The sequence below is a fragment of the Bos javanicus genome, chromosome 4 (assembly GCF_032452875.1).
Source record: "Bos javanicus breed banteng chromosome 4, ARS-OSU_banteng_1.0, whole genome shotgun sequence".
In the NCBI taxonomy this organism is placed as follows: Eukaryota; Metazoa; Chordata; class Mammalia; order Artiodactyla; family Bovidae; genus Bos; species Bos javanicus.
In genome coordinates, this window is record NC_083871.1 from 14790417 (window position 1) to 14811096 (window position 20680).

Genomic DNA, 20680 nt, shown 5'->3' on the forward strand with positions numbered 1-20680 from the left:
GATTCATTCATGTAAGACCCCGAGGGAAAGGGAGAACAAGATGTACCAAGGTAATATTGTGTTGTTAAAAAATTAACTTAGCTTGTTTTTCTACCGAGACAAAAATACTTACATCCAAATGCTGAGATACATAAACTGGGTCTCACATACAGTTCTTCACATAGTGTGGTAGTATTTTGAAAATATAGTATGAAAATACTATATTACAAGAATATACATATAGATGATGATTTTTATGGGTTTTTTGGTGGGGGAGAGAGAGGTCAGCACGCACTGTTGATTCAATTCTGTTGAGGGGAAGGATGCAACAGCCAAAATAAAGTGGTCCCTTCCCCCAGGCCCGCTGCTCTGCAAAAGCCATTCTTATTCTGAAAGTAAATGGCATGTTGAAACACATTTTTTATTATTTATAAAAATTCTTGGGTTTTATTAGTCCAGGGCTCAGTGAGTCTTCTAACTGAACTGCACAGCTTTTCTATGCTTAGTAGCAGAATGGAGGGAGAAACTAATTAACATAGTTCTTACATCACCACCAGGAATTCTTTATTTGCCCTCAGGATTCACACTGCTGTGTCTGATCAACGCTGTTAAATATGACAAGGTCAGTAACCCTGTTTTTGTAACAATGAATGCTAACAAACTCGGGCCTCGCACACATTGTCATTTTTTAACAGGGTCAGCTAAGTTAACTGAGAGCATTATGCATGCACAGTGCCAAGAAGACCCCATCAACAGTCGAATATACAATGTTATCATTTTAGCATAAGTAGTGGAGCAACAGATGGCCCAGCTGTGAGCAACTCAGATTTATCCAAAGATTCTGTACCAACAGTTGAGCCATAAGAAGGATTTACACCATAGCACAGGTTCACTAGGGCTTCCCAGGTGGCTCGGTGGTAAAAAAAAAAAAAAAAAAAAAAAACCCACCAGCCAATGCAGGAGTCATAAGAGACCTGGGTTCTATCCCTGGATCAGGAAGGTTCCCCTGGAGGAGGGCGTGACAACCCATCCACTGTTCTTGCCTGGAAAATCCCATGGACAGAAGAGCCTGCCAGGCTACAGTCCACAGGATCACACACAGTTGGATACAACTGAAGCAACTTAACACGCACGCGTGCATGGGGCACTGGGCAGGGAAATGGGAGACAAAGGTGTGCCAGTCTTGCCTATGCCACTGCTTCTCCAAAGGCTGAGTTTACACAGCAGCAGGCTGAAAAATCACACCAAGTGACTTGGAAAGCCTCTTTATGCCCGCAAGGCTGTGATTCTAACAGTCTACAGGATAAATGCACTGCCCATATCAATTTCGATGGCAGCACAGTTATAATGCAGTATGTTTTGTATTGAGTTTCTATTTTTATTCCTTTGGCATTTGGCAGAGAGGTAAAGAGACTGAATTCCAGCAAGTCTGGCTACCTCAGATGGCACGTGTGCAGAAACTCAGAAGTCTATGCAAGATGAATCAAGTGATGACGGACATGTGCTCCTTAGGCCTCAGAACATCATCAGCACTTTAATACAATCTGCTTATCACTTTTCTTCTGAGAACCTCTGTTTAGATGTCTAACAGAAGTTTGTGACTCCCTTTACCATGCTGGTGAAATAAACATGATTCAGTTCATTTTTCCATATTGAGAAATGGAATCACTTCCAGTTAAGTCAATATTAGGATAATTTTAAGACTTAACCAACAATTTGTTCATTTTTGTTGTTAAAATTTGCTTTTTTAATGTCATTACACACAAAAAACAATTCATAAATATCAAATAAATGTTATGACAGAGTGGAACTATAACAATCACTTAGAAAAAAGAAAACTCAATATTCTATAAACAAGTAATAAATTTCCTTTGGTTGCAAAAGGGAAAACAAGGATAAAAGGGAAACTGTCTAATGGAAAAGTATTTGCTATAAAGTATTGTAGATTGCATATGAACAAGAACAAAAAGAATAAAGGAAGGAGTGTTGCTTTTAAATCCATTTTAGTATAAATAGACATCTTAGGAAACAATTTATTTTTAATGCAAATTGTTCTAATGTTATAGAACAAATTTCCTTTTCATATCATATTGGTTAAACTATGTCTTTTCAACCTTAATTTTTATATTAGATTGTAAATGTTTGTAATGGACCTTTTAAATGCTTGATGCAGTGTTATTATTCTGCATCAAAACATTTCTTAGATGTGCAACATTATTTTAAAATAAATCCCTCAAGATAAATATAGTTGCTGGAGTCCCTAGAAATTTATGGCATTTAGAATAGACTGTGTTTCTTCAATGCAGGGGCTCTTCAAGGGAATTTTTGACTGCTGATGCAAACGTTAGTAAGCAATGCACTTGTTTGGTTAAGACTTTTAGCCTTGACCTCCAGCTTTAAACCCTTGTCCTTTATTAATCACGTGTTTCCTGAATCAAAGAGAATATTTTTGGAGGGGGAAAATTGTTCTGGGACTGAAGGAGTGTTATATACCAAACAGACATGCCCAGATGACAAATAACCCCTGCATGATAGCCAGGGTTCATCCAGCTGGTCGGCCCCAGATTTTGTGATTGATGGTGTTGATGTTCTAAATAGGCCTAAGATGTGCCAAGTATAAGAGCCATAACAAAGTCCTTCAGATTTATACTGTAGATAGAAGGAGGAAGCAAGAAGGCATGTTCCCCGCACATGGCAGTTCTAAGAATGGTGTCATGATTACAAGTAACCTTGCAGGGTTTGTCTGGTTTCTTTCGAAGTTAAACAAAAACTATTTGCTGGTCAGGAATGAGTAGGGGTCACATAAGGTCTGTCTGAACCTTACGATTACTAAAATGTTTCTCTGTAACTGGACACTTTCTGAAACTAGCATGACATTGGAACCCATTGTAGGGATCAATATACTGATTTTTTCCTTTGCCTTTTGAGGCTTCCAAGAATATAATAACAGTTCCTTTGCTTTTAAAAAAGAGAAAGAGAAGAAAAAGAAAGTGGCACCATAACATATAGTGAAGTCATTAAATGTTTAAAGAAAAACACCATAAAGATTATTGAACTTAACCCTACTTGCCTTACATTTAGGAAAATGGGATATTTTTAAATCAAGGAGAGTCATAAAAACCCTATGCTGTTTAAGGCGTTTATAAGCAATTCTTTAAAAGAAGATAATATATGGAAGAGACAAAAAATCACATTTGAGCTTTTCAAGAAGAGTGACAATGATAGCACTTATTATTTTAAAATGAATATTAAATAAAACTCACATGGATAGGAAGCTGAAACTGTTATTTTATGAGACTTTCACTAGTAAGAGTTTATATCCTCATGTGTGCTTAATTGCTTGTCGTGTCCGACTCTTTATGACCCTATGGACGGTAGCCCAGCAGGCTCCTCTGTCCCTGGGATTCTCTAGGCAAGGATACTGGAGTGGATTGCCATACATCCTCTAGGGGATCTTCCCAATCCAGGGATTGAACCCATGTCTCTTAATGTCACCTGCATTGTCAGGTGGGTTCTTTGCCACTAGCACCATCTGGGAAGCCCACAATATCATGTTTATGTAGCAGTTATTTTGTGAACCTTCCTCAGCACTGAGGAAGCAGATCCCAGAAAACTAACCCCCATACCTCGTCTTCTATAAGTTCAGTTCAGTCACTCAGTTGTGTCCGACTCTTTGTGACCCCATGGACTGCAGCATGCCAGGCCTCCCTGTCCATCATCAACTCCCGGAGCTCACTCATACTCATGTCCATTGAGTCAGTGATGCCACCCAACCATCTCATCCTCTGTCACCCCCTTCTCCTCCTGCCCTCAATCTTTTCCAGCATCAGGGTCTTTTCAAATGACTCAGTTCTTCCCATCAGGTGGCCAAAGTACTGGAGTTTCAGCTTCAGCATCAGTCCTTCCAATGATTATTCAGGACTGATTTCCTTTAGGATGGACTGGTTGGATCTCCTTGCAGTCCAAGGGACTCTCAAGAGTCCTCTCCAAAACCACAGTTCAAAAGCATCAATTCTTTGGCGCTCAGCTTTCTTTATAGTCCAACTCTCACATCCATACATGACCACTGGAAAAACTATAGCTTTGACTAGATGGACCTTTGTTGGCAAAGTAATGTCTCTGCTTTTTAATATGCTGTCTAGGTTGGTCATAACTTTTCTTCCAAGGAAAAAAACATCTTTTAATTTCATGGCTGCAGTCACCTATAAAGTTGGTTTTACTAAATTGGTGCTATTGGGTGCTTTAAGGATCAATCCTGGGAAACTTATTCCTGAGATTGATGTAAGCATGCTGGTCAGGGCAATTTCTTTGCAGCCTCTTTGAGAAACTTCTTTCTAGTCTTAATATGTGTGATAGTTGGGCTTCTCTGAGACGATGTATTTACATTTATCATAGAGACCCTGCAGTGCACATAACTGAGGGCATTCCTCCTTTGCATTGGTCATTAAAAAGCATGGAATGGAACCTAATTTGAAACCCATCTTTCTCATTAAGATAGAGGTTACCAGTGCACATTCTGGTTTCTAGTTCATTCCTGGGCCCATCAGTTGGCACTATCTTTTCTTCAGTGTGGATTTTTCACTAAATTGTGCTATCTTGCTATATCTACCTTTGTGATCCTCATATTTTCTGGGAACAAAATAAAACTGTTAATTAATTATTTGATTCCTCATGAGAAAATGCTTTTCCCTATCATCTTTTATAAATCTCTGTATGCTCAGTCACTTAGTCGTGTTTGACTCTGCCACACCACGGACTGTAGCCTGCCAGACTCCTCTGTCCAGGAAATTTTTCAGGCAAGAAATGCTGGAGTGAGTTGCCATTTCCTCCTCCAGGGAATCTTCCCTCCTCCAGGGATAGAACTCACATCTCTTGAATCTCCTGTATTGACAGGTAAATTCTTTACCACTGCACCACCACCTGGGAAGCCTTTTATAAATTTACAAATTCTAGGAGACTTTATATTAATAAATGGGAAAGCCAATAAAATATAAAGTTTGTTGAATGGACATTAAGTAGTACTGTGGCTTAATATGGAGAAGGCAATGGCACCCCACTCCAGTGTTCTTGCCTGGAGAATCCCAGGGACAGGGAGCCTGGTGGGCTGCTGTCTATGGGGTCGCACAGAGTCGGACACAACTGAAGTGACTTAGCAGCAGTAGCAGTGGCTTAATATGACAATGTTTGAGATCAAAATTGTCAACTAATCAGATCATATGAGGCTTATATTATTATTAATGTTAGAAACCTATTTCTCAGTTGAGGATGGATTTATCAGTTAGGGAAGCCAGTTAGAGTCTGTGTACCTGATGTTTATACTATTTAATATATAATTGGCTATAGAAGCCTAAACTTGATACATACTATATATAAGTGAAGAAAATCAAAGAAAAGTAAATCATGATGTTTTCAATACATTTTAATGACTCACATTAGCAATATTTGCTATAACATTAGCAAAAGTGTTAAAGGGTCCAGGTAAATTACAATCATTTATTATAAATCAGAAATCGGTTGATGATATGACACCTTTTGGACGGCACAATTTTTAAAATGCTGCTGTTGCCAGTTCTGAAAAATATTCAACACATCCATGTAGAATCACCTAATTTGTCAAGATCAGGCTTTTATGGGTTTTAGTTACTATTGCTAATATAATAATTTAGAATATCTTTAAACCTGCAAGTCATGGGACTTTCAGGGAAACATCCATAGTTTTAAGGATGAAATTTTCCTCCCCACTTAAAGGAACAAAATGAAGTTTTCCTCTCTATTGTCATTTTGAAAAATACAGGGCTGCAGTACTCATTGGTTTTGTTTTGAACCCCAGAACATTGTTATTTCTGTTTTATGGTTGTTGCTGTGTTTTAAAGTGCTTTATATTTGCCTGTTAGCCTTCACTGCGGCTTTCAAGGCTGGAGAGTATCTAGTTTCTTACATCTAGTTAACCAAATACATAAACTAAGACACTTTTAGGTTTCTTTTTCACCCATTACATAGCAAGTATGGAGTATAGCTAAGAATAAAGTCTGTGATCGCATGACTTAAGGTGATTGACTGCAACCACAAACTCGTGTCTCCATGAGCGATGTGGGCAATAAGGGTCAGTGAGATATGGCAACATGCATATGTAGGGATATGACCAGCAGAAGAATACTGCTACAAGCTCTATTCTGACTGAGAAATTTCAAACCTCTAAATTAACTTCAGATGAAATTAATACAGATAAAAGTAAAAATAATGTCCCAGGAAACCAATGCTGTTATTTACTAAAAATTCATCCTCGCTGACAAGATTGTGGATTTAGTTGCAGTTTGCCAGAGTATAATCTGTAGTTCCAATAGAGTCCTAAATTTTTCCACCTCTACATAGAATTTTAGCTGAGAATTTTTCAATATAATCAGAATTTGCTGTTCAGGTATTTATTTTTAGCAATAGATGACTTTGTTAGGAAGACAACAGAAGTGCCCATCCTAAGGAATGAGAACTATGCTATAAAATCTACATATATTTGTGAATAATTATTTTCAGATGCTTTACTTCGAATGAGATTCTGGTGATCCCAGGGCTCTTATCTGCCAGGGAAGGTGTGAAACTCTTAGCTCGGAGTGGTTAATCAGAGACCTTGGGGTCACGTTCTTTTTTTCTCCGAGTTCTGCTGCTTTCTTTCTCACACCAGGGCTCTTGAGGGTGGGTTTGCTCAGTCACTGAAGCTGCAGTTGCTCCACGTTCCCTGGAAGCAGGGAGTATATTATCTATTAATAGTATTTATAAGGATGTTTGCTTCTTCCCAACTTCCTCAGGAAAATTTTGTCTTGGTTACGTAAGAGGCTGGGAATGGTTGCTCTCTATTTGTTGCTTTAAGTTTGCTCTGAGGACTGCCGTAACCACTTCCCTCTGTGTTCTCCCTGTGCAAAATACAAGAGGATATTTCTATTTTGTACCTTGTGGGGAGGGGAGTGGTTTCTAGAACAAAACTAAAATTCTACAAATATACATCATGATCCCACCCCACCATCATTATAAATAAACACTATATCATGATACGTCCTCTTTAACAGTATTAAACATGCATGGAATACTGGAGGACTTGTCAGTATTCCCTGGTGACTCAGTGGTAAAGAATCTGCCTGCAATGCAGGAGACCCGGGTTCAGTCCCTGGTTGGGAAGATCCCCTGGAGAAGGAAATGGCAACCCACTCCAGTAGTATTCTTGCGTGGAGAATCCCATGGACAGAGTGGCCTGGCAGGCTACAGTCCATAGGGTTGCACAGCATCAGACACGACTGAAGCGACTAAACAACAGCATCGATTTTCCAGATTGGATTTTATTTTGCATTCGGGCAAGTCTTTCATTCGAGCCAGTTGTCCGTGTTGATGGAGTCCTTTCCACTGTACTAAATATCTACCCTCTTATAGTTTCACCAAGACACCTCTGAAGTTGCTAGTCCCTTATTTCTGACTGTTACTTCAGATATCTTCCTCTGTTCCTGGTCTTTTATTTGTTTTCACTTCCAGTTATAGTGAGTGTACACTGTTTTCCTGAGCACTTTCCTTAGAGACTCTCTACTATTATTCCAAAGTGCCTAAACTTCTATTCTGTCTGTCAAAAATGGTTAATACATGAGTATTAGCGTCCCGTTTTTTATATAGTAATTGAAAGTTGCCTGCTGTGCACAGGGCTCTGTTCTGCTAGCCTGGAACCTGACTGGACACAGCATTTGCCAACCTCCTGCTGGGAGCGACAGTGCGATGAGATAGCTGGTGAACTCCGTCACCCAACAGGCATTTGCCAGGGCCTGATTTCTGTGATTCAGCCATGTACCTTTTAAAGGCTCTTCATCCAACGGCAAATCTTCCCTTCACTCATCCACTTGTTTGGATTCAGAAGATAGCACTTGGCACAGAGAGACACATTCCCTAATAACGATTTATTCTTTTCTGTCAGCCGCCCTCTCTTTAATTCCCTGCATGTGGTGAGCTTACTCGAAGCCCCCAGACTGTATACCCTGAGCCCATATCCTCCAATCTTTGTGTCCCTTTTCACCATTATCACTCCAGAGAGATTTTCTTCGTAATCTTGGTCAGCTCTACAGACTCATCCTTTGTAATGGTCTATATTAATATCCTTTCCTTTCTATAGCATCCTGTAGGGTTTTCAAAACCTTTTGATTTTTAGCTTTTCTTTTGTGATTTTTCTTATAGTTCCATTTTGCACTTGTTTAGCTACTTCCAATCTGATTGACACATCTCTCAAGCTCAAATTTTTGATCCACTTTCTTCTCAGTTTTTAGGAGTCATTTCAACGGTAATCCGTGGTTTATTCATCTTCCTTGACTTTCCCTACAATCTAAACTACTGTAGATGATTAGTGTCACTTTCTCAGCATGGTTTTCACAGCCATTGTAGGATTTCAGAACTCCTGCAAAGATCTAAGATCCTTGCATCTGTAACTTTTAACTGCCTTAATGAATTTACAAGGGATTTTCTTCTCCACAGTGAATAAACTTCTCTTGTCCTTTATAGGAACTCTGAATATCATAATGGTTTCCATGATGCTGTTTCTTCTTGTTTCTTAACAGTCTTTTTGATTAGTTTGTACTAATATGTCAATAGGCTTGGCTCCTGTTTTAAGTCTCCCACTGTCTGACTGCAAGATTTTATTTATTAATATATTTAAAAAAAATTTGGCCTTGCAGCCAAGATGTAGGCTATTAGTTTCCCAACCAGAGATTGAACCCACACCCTCAGCAGTGGAAGTGTGGAGTCGTAACCACTGGACATCAGAAAATTTTCATCTAAGATTTTAAATTACCCCATGGATGATGAGTTTATATTTCTCCTTCCTCCAAACTGTAGTTTTCATCAATACAATGTCTGTTTTTTCAAATAGGTAATTTAACATCGCCAACAAAGTTCCATACAGTCAAAACTATGGCTTTTCCATTAGTCATGTAAGATGTAAGAGCTGGACCATAAAGAAGGCTGAGTGCAGACGAACTGATAATTTTGAACTGTGGTGCTGGAGAAGACCCTTGAGAGTCCCCTGGACAGCAAGGAGATCAAATCAGTCAATCCTAAAGGAAGTCAACACTGAGTATTCACTGGAAGGACTGTTGCTGTAGCTGAACCTCCAGTACTTTGGCCACCTAATGCGAAGAACTGACTCATTGGAAAAAACCCTGGTGCTGGGAAAGATTGAGGGCAGGAGGAGAAACAGGTGAAGAGGATGAGATGGTTGGATTGCATCATCAACTCAGTGAACATGAATTTGAGCAAACTCTGGGAGATAGTGGAGGACAGAGGAGCCCCAGCGTGCTGCAGTCCACGGGTTCACAAAGATTCGGACATGACTTAGCAACTGAACAACAACAATTTAACACTGAGCCATAAACCTTGCTTCTTCATCTTATTTTTCATCTTGTTTGTGTTAAAAACATACAACCCTAAATGTGTAGCTCTTAATTTCACTAATTCAGTTGAAGAACTGCAGGATTTTTTTCTTTCAGTCTGTAAAAGATCATTGTTTTCAAATATTCTGCATCTTGTGACTTTTCTAAAACTTAGGCCCATTATTGGGTTTTCAGTCTGTCTGCCCTCTGATGGAGAAGGATAAGAGGCTTATGGAAGCTTCCTGAAGGCAAAGACTGACTGAGTGGCTTACCAAAGTTAGCTTCTCATAAACCCGAATTAAAAAAAAACCTCACCAACATATTAACAAATCTATCAATATGTAAAAAGAATAATGCAACATAAACAAGTGGATTTTAAACTTGAAATGCAAGGCTGAAGTTGTAATACTTGAAAATCAATGTGAACTACCATATTAATAGTACAAAGAAGAAAATCCATATAATTATAACTGTTGATGCAGAAAAGGCATTTGACAAAACTCAACATCAATTCCCAGTAAACTTTTTCGTCAAATAGGGAATAGAAGGAAATTTTCTCAAACTGATAAAGGACATCTAAAAGCCTATAGCTATTATCATATTTAATGGTGGAAGTCTGAATACTTTCTCCTTCAGATCAGGAACAAAGCAAAGATGCCATTTAACACCACTCTTAACTGCCACTTGTGATAGTGAAAGTCGCTCAGTCATGTCCAAGTCTTTGCAACTCCATGGACTATACAATACATGGAATTCTCCAGGCCAGAATACTGGGGTGGGTAGCCTTTCCCTTCTCCAGGGGCTATTCCCAACCCAGGGGGCAAACCCAGGTCTCCCGTATTACAGGAAGATTCTTTACCAGCTGAGCCACACGGAAGCCTAACAACTGGAGTGGGTGGCCTATCCCTTCTCCAGCGGATCTTCCCAACCCAGAAATCGAACCGGGGTCTCCTGCATTGCAGGCAGATTCTTTACTAACTGAGCTATCAGGGAAGCTGCCTTAAACTTACCAATGTTATATGTCAATTATATCTCAGTAAAGCTGGAGAAGTAAAGTTTTTAAATGTTGTTCTAAAAAAAGAGAATACAAACACAAGATGTTGCAAACCACATATCTATCAAAAGACTATTATTCAGAATAAAGAACTCCCAAAATTCGACAGAAAAAATAAAGCAATCCAATTAAAAAATGGGAAAAAGACATGTATGGACATTTTACCATAAAGAATATACAGATGGCACATAAGAGCACAACATCAGTTGTGATTAGGTAAATGCAGTTAAAACCACAATGAGATATCACTGCACACTTACCAGAATGACAAAAATGAAAAATGGAGGTGGTTCATTTGCTAAGTTGTGTCCAACTCTTGCCACCCCATGGACTGCAGCCTGCCAGGCTCCTCTGTTCTTGGGATTCTCCAGGAAGAATACTGGAGAGGGTTGCCATTTCCTTCTCCAGGGGATCTTGCCAACCCAGGAATTGAACCTGGGTCTCCTGCCTTTCAGGTAGATTCTTTACCCACTGAGCTACAAGGGAAGAAATGAAAAATAGTGAGCACCAAATGTGGACAATGATGCAGAGAGACTAGACCACTGTATTGCTGATGAAAATGTAAATTGGTACAGCCACCCTGGAAAGCGGTTTGATAATTTCTTCAAAAAGTAAATATCCAACCACTTTGTCATCAACCAATTACACTCTTAGGTATTTATCTTAGAGAAATGAAAATTTATCACATAAAAACTGATTATAAATATTCATAGCAACTTTGCTCATAATATAATAAAACTGGAAACAGATTTTGTTTTCTTGGTCTCCAAAATCACTTGTGATGGTAACTGCAGCCATGAAATTAAAAGCTTGCTCCTTGGAAGGAAAGCTATGATAAACCCAGACAGGATATTAAAAAGTTAAGCCATCACTTTGCTGACAAAGGTCTGTACGGTCAAAGCTATGGTTTTTCCAGTAGTCATGTACAGATATGAGAGCTGGACCACAAAGAAAGTGGAGCACCAAAGAACTGATGCTTTTGAATTGTGGTACAGGAGAAGACTCTTGAGAGTCTCTTGGACTGCAAGGAATTCAAACCAGGTAATCCTACTGGAAATCAACCCTGAATATTCTTTGTATGAACTGATGCTGAAGCTCCAATACTTCAGCCACCCGATGTGAAGAGCCGACTCACTGGAAAAGGCCCTGATGCTGGGAAGGATTGAATTCAAAAGAAGTGAGCAGCAGAGGATGAGATGGTCAGATAGCATCACTGACTCAGTGGACATGAATTTGAGCAAACCTAGGAAACAGTGAAGGACAGGGAAGCCTGGTGTGTTTCAGTCCATGAAGTCGCAAAGAGCTGGACCGACTTAGTGACCTAACAGCAACAAAACTGAAAACAGTTTAGATGCACTTCAATGGGTGAATTGTTAAACAAATTGATGGTACATGCATATCATGGAATATGCCACTCAGTAACAAAAAGGAACAAAAATTGAACGAATTATTAAACAGCAACTTGGATGAATATCCATGAAATTTTGTTGAGGGGAAAAAAAGTAAATCTTAACAGCTACGTATTGTATAATTCTATTTTATGTAACAATCGTGAAGCAACAACATTTATAGAAATAGAAAAGAGATTAGTAGTTACCAGGGTTAAGGAGGTGGCAGGATTTGGAGGAGGCAATGGCACCCCACTCCAGTACTCTTGCCTAGAAAATCCCATGGATGGAGGAGCCTGGTGGGCTGCAGTCCATGGGGTCCCTAAGAGTCAGACACGACTGAGCAACTTCACTTTCACTTTTCACTTGCATGCATTGGAGAAGGAAATGGCAACCCACTCCAGTGTTCTTGCCTGGAGAATCCCAGGGATGGGGGAGCCTGGTGGGCTGCCGTCTATGGGGTCGCGCAGAGTGGGACACGACTGAAGCGACTTAGCAGCAGGATTTGGAGGGGAGTGGATAAGGCTGCACAAGAGAGAGCCTGTGGCAACAGAACGGCGCTGTTTTGACTATTTCAATGTCAATACTCTGCTTGTGTATTGTACAACAATTCTGCAGGCTATTGACGCTGGCTTCCCTGCTGCCTCAGGCGGTAAAGAACCCGCTGTAATATGGGAGACCTGGGTTCAATCCCTGGGTTAGGAAGATCCGCTGGAGGAAGGCATGGCAACCCACTCCAGTATTCTTGCCTGGAGAATCCCATGGACAGAGGAGCCTGGCGGGCTACAGAGTCTGACAAGAGTCTGACGTGACTGAGCAACTAACTAAGCACAGCACAGTACCATTGGCTGACACCAAGTAAAGCATTTGTGGGATTCCTCTGCATTATTTCTTGAAACTGTATATAAATCTACAATTATCTCAAATTTTAAATTTAAAAATGTTACTCTGTAAAAGAGGACAGAATGAACACACAAGCTGGAGACTGGGGGGAAAATACTTGCAAAAATATGTCAAACAGCACCGTCTATCCAGAGTATGAATTCTCAACGCTCAACAGTAGTATAATAAACAACTCAATTTTTTTTTTAATGAGCAAAAGAATTCACTATAAATTTCACCAAAGAGGATATATAACATGCATTTACATGAAAGATGTTCAATGTCATTAGCCATTCTAATAAGTGCATAGGGAAATGCAAATTAGGGAGGCACAAATGTAAACCATGATGAAATACTATTGTGCACTCATTGCTGGTGATGGTTTAGTTGCAGCGACATCCAATTCCTGCGACCCCATGGACTGTAGCCTGCCAGGCTCCCCTGTCCATGGGATTCTCCAGGCAAGATTACTGGAGTGGGTTGCCATTTCCTTCTTCAATTTATGCACTTATTAAAATAGGTAAAATAAAAAATACTGACAACAGACGCTGACAAGAATGTAAAGCAACTATAAGCATCATACTTTGCTAATGGGACTGTTACATGGTACAGTCCCTCTGGAAAATAGTCTGGCAGGTTTTTTTTTTTTTAATTTTTATCATTTTGATATATGGCAAAACCAATACAATATTGTAAAGTTTAAAAAAAAATTTTATTGAAGTATAGTTGGAGAAGGCAGTGGCACCCCACTCCAGTACTTTTGCCTAGAAAATCCCATGGATGGAGGAGCCTGGTAGGCTCGGACACGACTGAGCGACTTCACTTTCACTTTTCACTTTCATGCACTGGAGAAGGAAATGGCAACCCACTCCAGTGTTCTTGCCTGGAGAATCCCAGGGACGGGGAGCCTGGTGGGCTGCCGTCTATGGGGTCGCACAGAGTTGGACACGACTGAAGCGACTTAGCAGCAGCAGCAGCAGCAGAGTTGGTTTAAAGTGTTGTGTTACTTTCCACTGTACAGCAAAGTTAATCAATTATACATACACATATATCCACTCTTTTTTAGATTCTTTCCCATATAGGTCATTATAGAGTACTGAATAGAGCTCTCCAGTAGATCCTTATTAGTCGTCTATTTTATCTATAGCAGTGTATATATGGGAATCCCAATCTCCCAATTTGCCCATTCCCCCCAACCGTAAGCTTATTTTCTACATCTATGACTCTATTTCTGTTTTGTAAATAAGTTCATCTGTGCCATATTTTAGATTCTACACACAAGTGATATTATATAGTATTTGTCCTTCTTTTTCTGGCTTACTTCACTTAGTATGATAATCTCTAGGTCAGTCCATGTTGCTGCAAATGGCTATGTTTTTTTTTATGACTGAGTAATGTTCCATTGTGTATAAGTACCACATCTCTTTATCCATTTTTCTATTGATAGATATTTAGGTTGCTTCCATGTGTTGGCTATTGTAAATGGTGATGAAATGAACGTTGAGGCACATATATCTTTCCAAATTATGGTTTTCTCCAGGTATATGCCCAGGAGTGGGATTGCTGGATCATATGGTAACTCTATTTTTAGTTTTCTAAGGAACCTGTATATTGTTCTCCATAGCGGTTGTACCAGTTTACTTTTCCACCAACAGTGTAGGAGAGTTCCCTTTTCTCCACACTCTCTGTGTGGAGATTTTTGATAATGGCCATTCTGACTGACTTAAGGCATACCTCATTGTAGTTTTTATTTGCATTTCTCTGATAACTAGTGATTTGAGCATCTTTTTGCTTGCTTTTTACCAGCTGTATGTTGTCTTTAAAGAAATGTCTGTTTAAATCTTCTGCCCAGTTGATAACTGGGCTGTTTGTTCTTTTGACATAGAGCTGCATGGGGTGTTTGTATATTTTTGACATTAATCCCTTGTGGGTTGCTTCATTTGCAGATATTTTCTCCCAGCCTGTAGGCTGTCTTTTTGTTTTGTTTATGGTTTCCTTTGTGTGCAAAAGCTTTTAAATTTAATTATGTGCCATTTGTTTTGTTGTTGTTGTTTCCATTACACTAGGAGATAGAACCAAAAGAATATTATGTGATTTATATCAAAACTACTATGTTTTCCTATAGTAGTTTTATAGTATCCAGTCTTGCATTTAGGTTCATAATCCGTTTTGAGTTTATTTTTGTATACGATGTTAGAGTATGTTCTAATTTCATTCTTTTACATGTAGCTGTCTGGTTTTCCCAACACCAGTTATTGAAGAGACTGTCTGTTCTCTGTATATTCTTGCCTCTTTTGTCATAAATTAATTGATGTTAAGAGGGTGGGGGTTTATTTCTGGGCTTTCCATCTTGTTCCATTAATCTATGAGTCTGTTTTTGTGCCAGTATCATACTATTTTGATGACTATAGCTTTGTAGTATAGTCTGAAATGAGGGCGTCTGATTCCTCCAGCTCTGTTTTTCTGTCTCAGGATTGTTTTGGCTATTCGGAGCCTTGTGTTTCCATATAAATTTTAGAATATTTTTGTTCCAATTCTGTGAAAAATGCCCTTGGTAATTTGATAGGGGTTGCATTGAATCTATAGATTGTCTTGAGTAATATAGTAATTTTAACAATATTGATTCTTCCAATACAAGAGCATAGTATATTCTTCCATATATGTGTGCCCTTTCCAGTTTCTTTCATCAGCATCTTATAGTTTTCAGAGTCTTTTGTCTCCTTTGGTGAGTTTATTCCTAAGTATTTTATTCTTTTTGATGCAATGGTAAATGGAATTGTTTCCTTGATTTCTCTTTCTGATCTTTCATTGTTAGTGTATAGGAATGCAAGAGATTTCTGTGTATTAATTTTGTATCCTACAAATCTACCAAATTCATTTATGAGCTCCAGTTGTTTTCTGTAGACTCTTTAGAGTCTTCTGTGTATAATATCATGTCATCTGCAAACAGTGACAGTTTTACTTCTTCTTTTCCAATTTGGATTCATTTTATTTCTTTTTCTTTCCTGATTTCTGTGGCTAGGACTTCCAAAACCATGTTGAATAAAAGTGGTAACAGTGGATTCCTTGCCATGTTCCTGATCTTAGAGGGAATGTGTTTAGCCTTTCACCATTGAGAACGATGTAAACTGTGGGTTTGCCATATATGGACTTTGTTATGTTGAGGTAAGTTTCCTCTCTTCCCACTATCTGGAGACTTTTATCATAAATGGTTGTTGAATTTTGTCAAAAGATTTTTCTGTATCTATTAATGGTCATATGGTTTTTATTCTTCAATTTGTTAATGGTATATCATATTGATCCATTTGCAGATATTGAAGAGTACTTGCATTCTGGGGATAAATCCCACTTGATCATGATGTATCCTTTGAATGGGTTGTTGGATTTGGTTTGCTAGCATTTTGTTGAGTAATTTTGCATCTATGCTCATCATTGACATTGGCCTGCAATTTTCTTTTTTGTGATATTTTTGTCTGGTTTTCAAATCATAGAATGATTCTGAGAGTGTTCCTTCCTCTGCAATTTTTTGGAGGAGTTTCAGAACTCTCCTCTAAATGTTAACTCTTCTCCAAATGTTTGATAGAATTCACCTATAATGAGTCCCTCAGTCGTGTCCAACTCTGTGACCCCATGGACTGTAGCCCATCAGGCTCCTCTGCCATGGATTTTTCAGGCAAGAATACTGGAGTGGGATTAGGCAAGAATACTGGAGCCAGCTGGCATTTCCTCCTTCAGGGTATCTTCCCTACCCAGGGATTGAACCTGAATCTCCTACATCTCCTGAACTGGCAGACAGATTCTTTACCACTGAACCACCTGATTCCCAAATTCTCAAATTAGGGAGGTGCAAATGTAAACCATGATGAAATACTGTTATGTACTTGTTAGAATGGCTAAAATTAAAAAAAAAATACAACACCAGATGCTATAAATGTAAGGAATGTAAAGCAACTAGAACTTTCATACTTTGCTAGTGGGACTGTAACATGGTTCAGCCTCTGGGGCTGGCAGTTTCTTATGAAGTTAAATATGTAATAACCATAAGACCTAGCATTTGTATCATTGAGTATATCCCAGAGAAATAAAAATGTATGTTCAAACACCTATACACTAATTTTTATAGTAGCAGTGTTTATAATCACCCAAAGCTGGAAACAACCCATGGTTCTTTACCAAGTGAATGGATTAAAAAATTGTGATACAGCCATATAATAAAATAATACTCATTAATGAAAAGGAACAAACTATGAATATAAGCAACAACTGAAATGAATCTCAAAGGCATTGTACCAAGTGAAAGAAGCCAGTCTCAAAATGTCAATATATGATTCTGTTTATGTGACATTCTTAAAAATGTCAAACTATAGTGATAGAGAACATTATTTGACAAGGGTTAGCTTGAGAGAGCTTTAGGAGTTTGGGATACTATTCTGTATTCAGACTGTGGTAGTAACTATATAAATTTGTATGTGTATTAATATCCGCTGACCTGTATACCAAAAGAGTCAAGTTTATTAAATGATAATTTATTTAAAGTGCAAAAAAAAAAAATACACTCCCAGTATCTGATAAATCAGCAGCAGCCTCTGTTGCCACCTGGTCCAGCCTATCACCATCTACCTATTGCATTACTGTAATAGCCTCCTAACTGGTCTCCCTACTGCCTCTTTCAAATGTGTATCAGATAATGTCTCTCTTCTACTCTAGAGCCTTTGCTGGCTCCCAGTTTCTCTCAGCATAAAACCTGAAGTCTTCACCACTGCCTAGATGGTTGTTGAGACCCTGAGGGAACTCTGGGGGGTCCTCTGTGACCTCTTCTTCCGAGTCCTCCCCACTCACTGTGTTCCCGATGTACCAGCTCTCTTGCTACTCATTGAACACACCAAACCTTAGCACTGGCTGTTCCTTCTGCCTGGAATATCCTTTCTCCGAATAACCAAATGGCTCCCTTCCTCACTTCATCCTATTCTTTGCCGAAATGCCCTCTGCAGTGTGTGCAACCTACTCTGACCACTCCATTTAAAATGACATCTCCCCCTGCGTCCTCCCCTTCCATTTACAGCTTACTATTTCTCCACAGCACTTATCATCTTCTAACATACAGTATTATTTATCAGGTAATACACTCAATTTCTGTCACCCCCAGCACAGACGCGCAGAGGTATAAGGTCTATGAGGACAGGACTTTTTGGCCCATGAAGGCACCTTCAACGACTGGCATATAGAGGCGTGTCAGTACACATTTGTGCAATGAATAAGTGAAGGAGGGAGAAAAAGAGGGAAGGAGGGAGAGAAAAGGCTAATTTGTTGTTATCCATGTGAGAAAAGGGAGAGGACAAGGAGGGCATCACCAAAAGATGACTCAGCGATGGACAGTAAACTAGAGCAGTGTGAATGCTCAGAGGGCAGGAGAAAAGGGCGAGGCCAGAGTGGGCTCTGGGAGCCAGCCTTAAATGCCATGCTAAAGAATTTGGTCCTCAGGTGGAAAGCATTTAAGTGACTGAGAAACGTAATGATGTTTGTGGAGAGTCAACGGGTTGAGGGCAGTGAGCTTGTTAAGAGGCTAATTGTGATCTAGTTATTTAAGCAAAAGTGATGACCTGAACTAAGAGTGTGGTGGAATCAACAACACAAAGGGGCATGTTCCAGAATCCTAAACAGAAACAGGAGGACTTCTATTAGACGTTGGAAGGGTAAGAAATGGAGGATGCACCCCCTTCCCATCCTCCCTACCCACCAAATTTTCCTTGTGCCGCTAGGAAGAAGAGCACAGGTGAATGGTTTTAACAAAAGAGGATGAGTCCAGGAGCAAATGACTCGTAGTGAATACACACCACTCTTCCATCTCAGCGCCCTCATCCACTGGGATTGTTATGTCCAGAGTACCCTTCTTATTCCTCTTTCTGACTCCTAATTTAGCTTCAATTCACAGACCCTGACTCAGCTTATAGATATTATAAAAAATATACCCAAAGATTTTGATAACTATCCGAAAAGACAAGATGTTAGGAACTGATAATGAAGTTATTGGATGACTTATGGAGATGCGGATTGATCCCACTTAAAAAGCAGACATTTTCCGTACCAGCAGGAGATTTCTGTCCCAGAAATATGTTACTGTAATGTAAGCAGCTCATAAGGCTCACACTGTTACAATGAGTTTACACAGGGTGCACTGGGGTTATAAAAATAAAAACATTAGCTTTCTGCACTGTCAATGCCAAATGTAAATACAGTGCTTCTATGTGTTCCCTTGATATTTGCCCTTGAGAAAGTTTTCAACCCACTTTTGCCTCTGTTTTCTCATCAACAGGGACAAAATGATCTCTCAGGGCTATTACAGTTCCAAAAATCAGGAATTTTTCTTCTTTCTTTGTGAAGAATCAGTTAGAGCAGGCATTGTGCATACTTCATGGATGGAAAACCAAGGCTCAAGAGGATACTTCCCTTTGAACAAGAGCCCACCTCCCCACTACCCTGATACCTGTTCCCATGAGCTACCCAATATCCAACTATTGCAACATTAAAAACAATCATGTTTTTAAGACTATAAGGATAAATCGATTTTATGATAGTTTTGAATTTTGTCAGCACACAAACACACACACACACACACACACACAAACCCAAAGTTTTTGTTTTCTCTTTTGCAGCTAAAGTAAATTTAAGTCAAGTTTCAGCCTAGGGAGGGGTTTTCTTTCTTTTTTTGGCTATTGTAAGGTAATGGAAAGTGACTAACTCAGATTTAACTGCTGTGAAGTTTTGTACTCCTTTAAGAAATAATAAAGTGAATTAGGTGGGGTTTTTTTTTTAGATATTTATGTGAAGGAGGATGTTAAAAAGATTGAAAAAGAAGGCTAAATATGAAAAAATATTATAAAATATTGAGTTAGAAACTAATGTCATTATTTTTAAAAATAATTGAGTTGTCATATAGAGGAAAGTAAGTCAGGAAGAGAAAAACAAAGATTGTATATTAACATATATGTGTGGAATCTAGAAAAAATGGTACAGATGAAACTATTTTCAGGGCAATCTTAGAGACAGACCTAGAGAATGGGCTTGTGGCCACAGCAGGAAATGGGGAGTTGGGATGAATAGAAAGAGTGGCCTTGATGTATATACAGCACCACGTGTAAAATAGATAAATGGTGGGAAGCTGCTGTAGAGCACACGGAGCTCAAATTGGTGCTCTGGGATGACCTAAAGGAGTGGATGGGGGGAGGTTGGAGGGAATAAATTTTTTCAAACTATAAATTATTTAAAGAAAATAGAGTTGTACATGTTATGTTTTAAAAACTTAAATCTGATAAAAAAATGTTTTATAATGAAGTGTAATATAGTAACAGAAACAAAACCATAGATCCAGGAAGCTCAGAGAACATTACGTAGGAAAATACCCAAAACTCTACACTTAGGCACAGCACATTTGGACTAAATAAAATTATGGACAAAGAGAAAATCTTAAAGGAAGCCAGGAGGGGGTTTAAAAAACAAAACACCTTATCTATAGAGCAACAAAGATAAGAATTACTCTCAAGCTTTCTCTCAGAAATGCATGCAAAAAAAAGAGAAAAAACACCAACCTAGAACTCTATATCCAGTGAAATCCTTCAAAAGTGAAAGAAAAATACTTTCATAGACAAAAATTGAAGGATTTTGTCACCAATAGGTCTGCCTGACAAGAAATGTTTAAAAATAAAAATTCTCCAGAGAGAAGGAAAATGATAAGGTCAGAAACAGATCTATAGAAAGAAAGAAAGACTGTTAGAGAAGGAATAAGTAAAAGAATTCCTTGCTTCCTTCCCCTTAGGTATTGGAGCCCTTCTCAACACCCAGATTCCTCTACGTGCACTGAAATAATTCAGACACAAGCATGATGGATTGTTGTGCCTAAAAATTTTTTTTTTGCTTTCTTGCCCCACAGTTGCAATCTCTGCCTTTAAAGATTCAGGAATAGACATAGCAGGCTATCTGGGATCAAG

At 38.9% G+C, this 20680-nt stretch overlaps 1 long non-coding RNA gene across 1 annotated transcript in view; it reads right to left on the reverse strand.

The window, feature by feature from the left end:
* Positions 1-5386: 5386 nt before the first annotated feature.
* Positions 5387-20680, reverse strand: part of LOC133245858 (uncharacterized) — a 170218-nt gene continuing 154924 nt past the window's right edge. Inside the window, exons 4-5 of the long non-coding RNA XR_009735790.1 lie at positions 10686-10896; positions 5387-6887 (exon numbers count right to left, since the gene is read on the reverse strand). This is a non-coding gene — a long non-coding RNA (uncharacterized LOC133245858). The remainder of the gene's footprint in view (positions 6888-10685; positions 10897-20680) is intronic.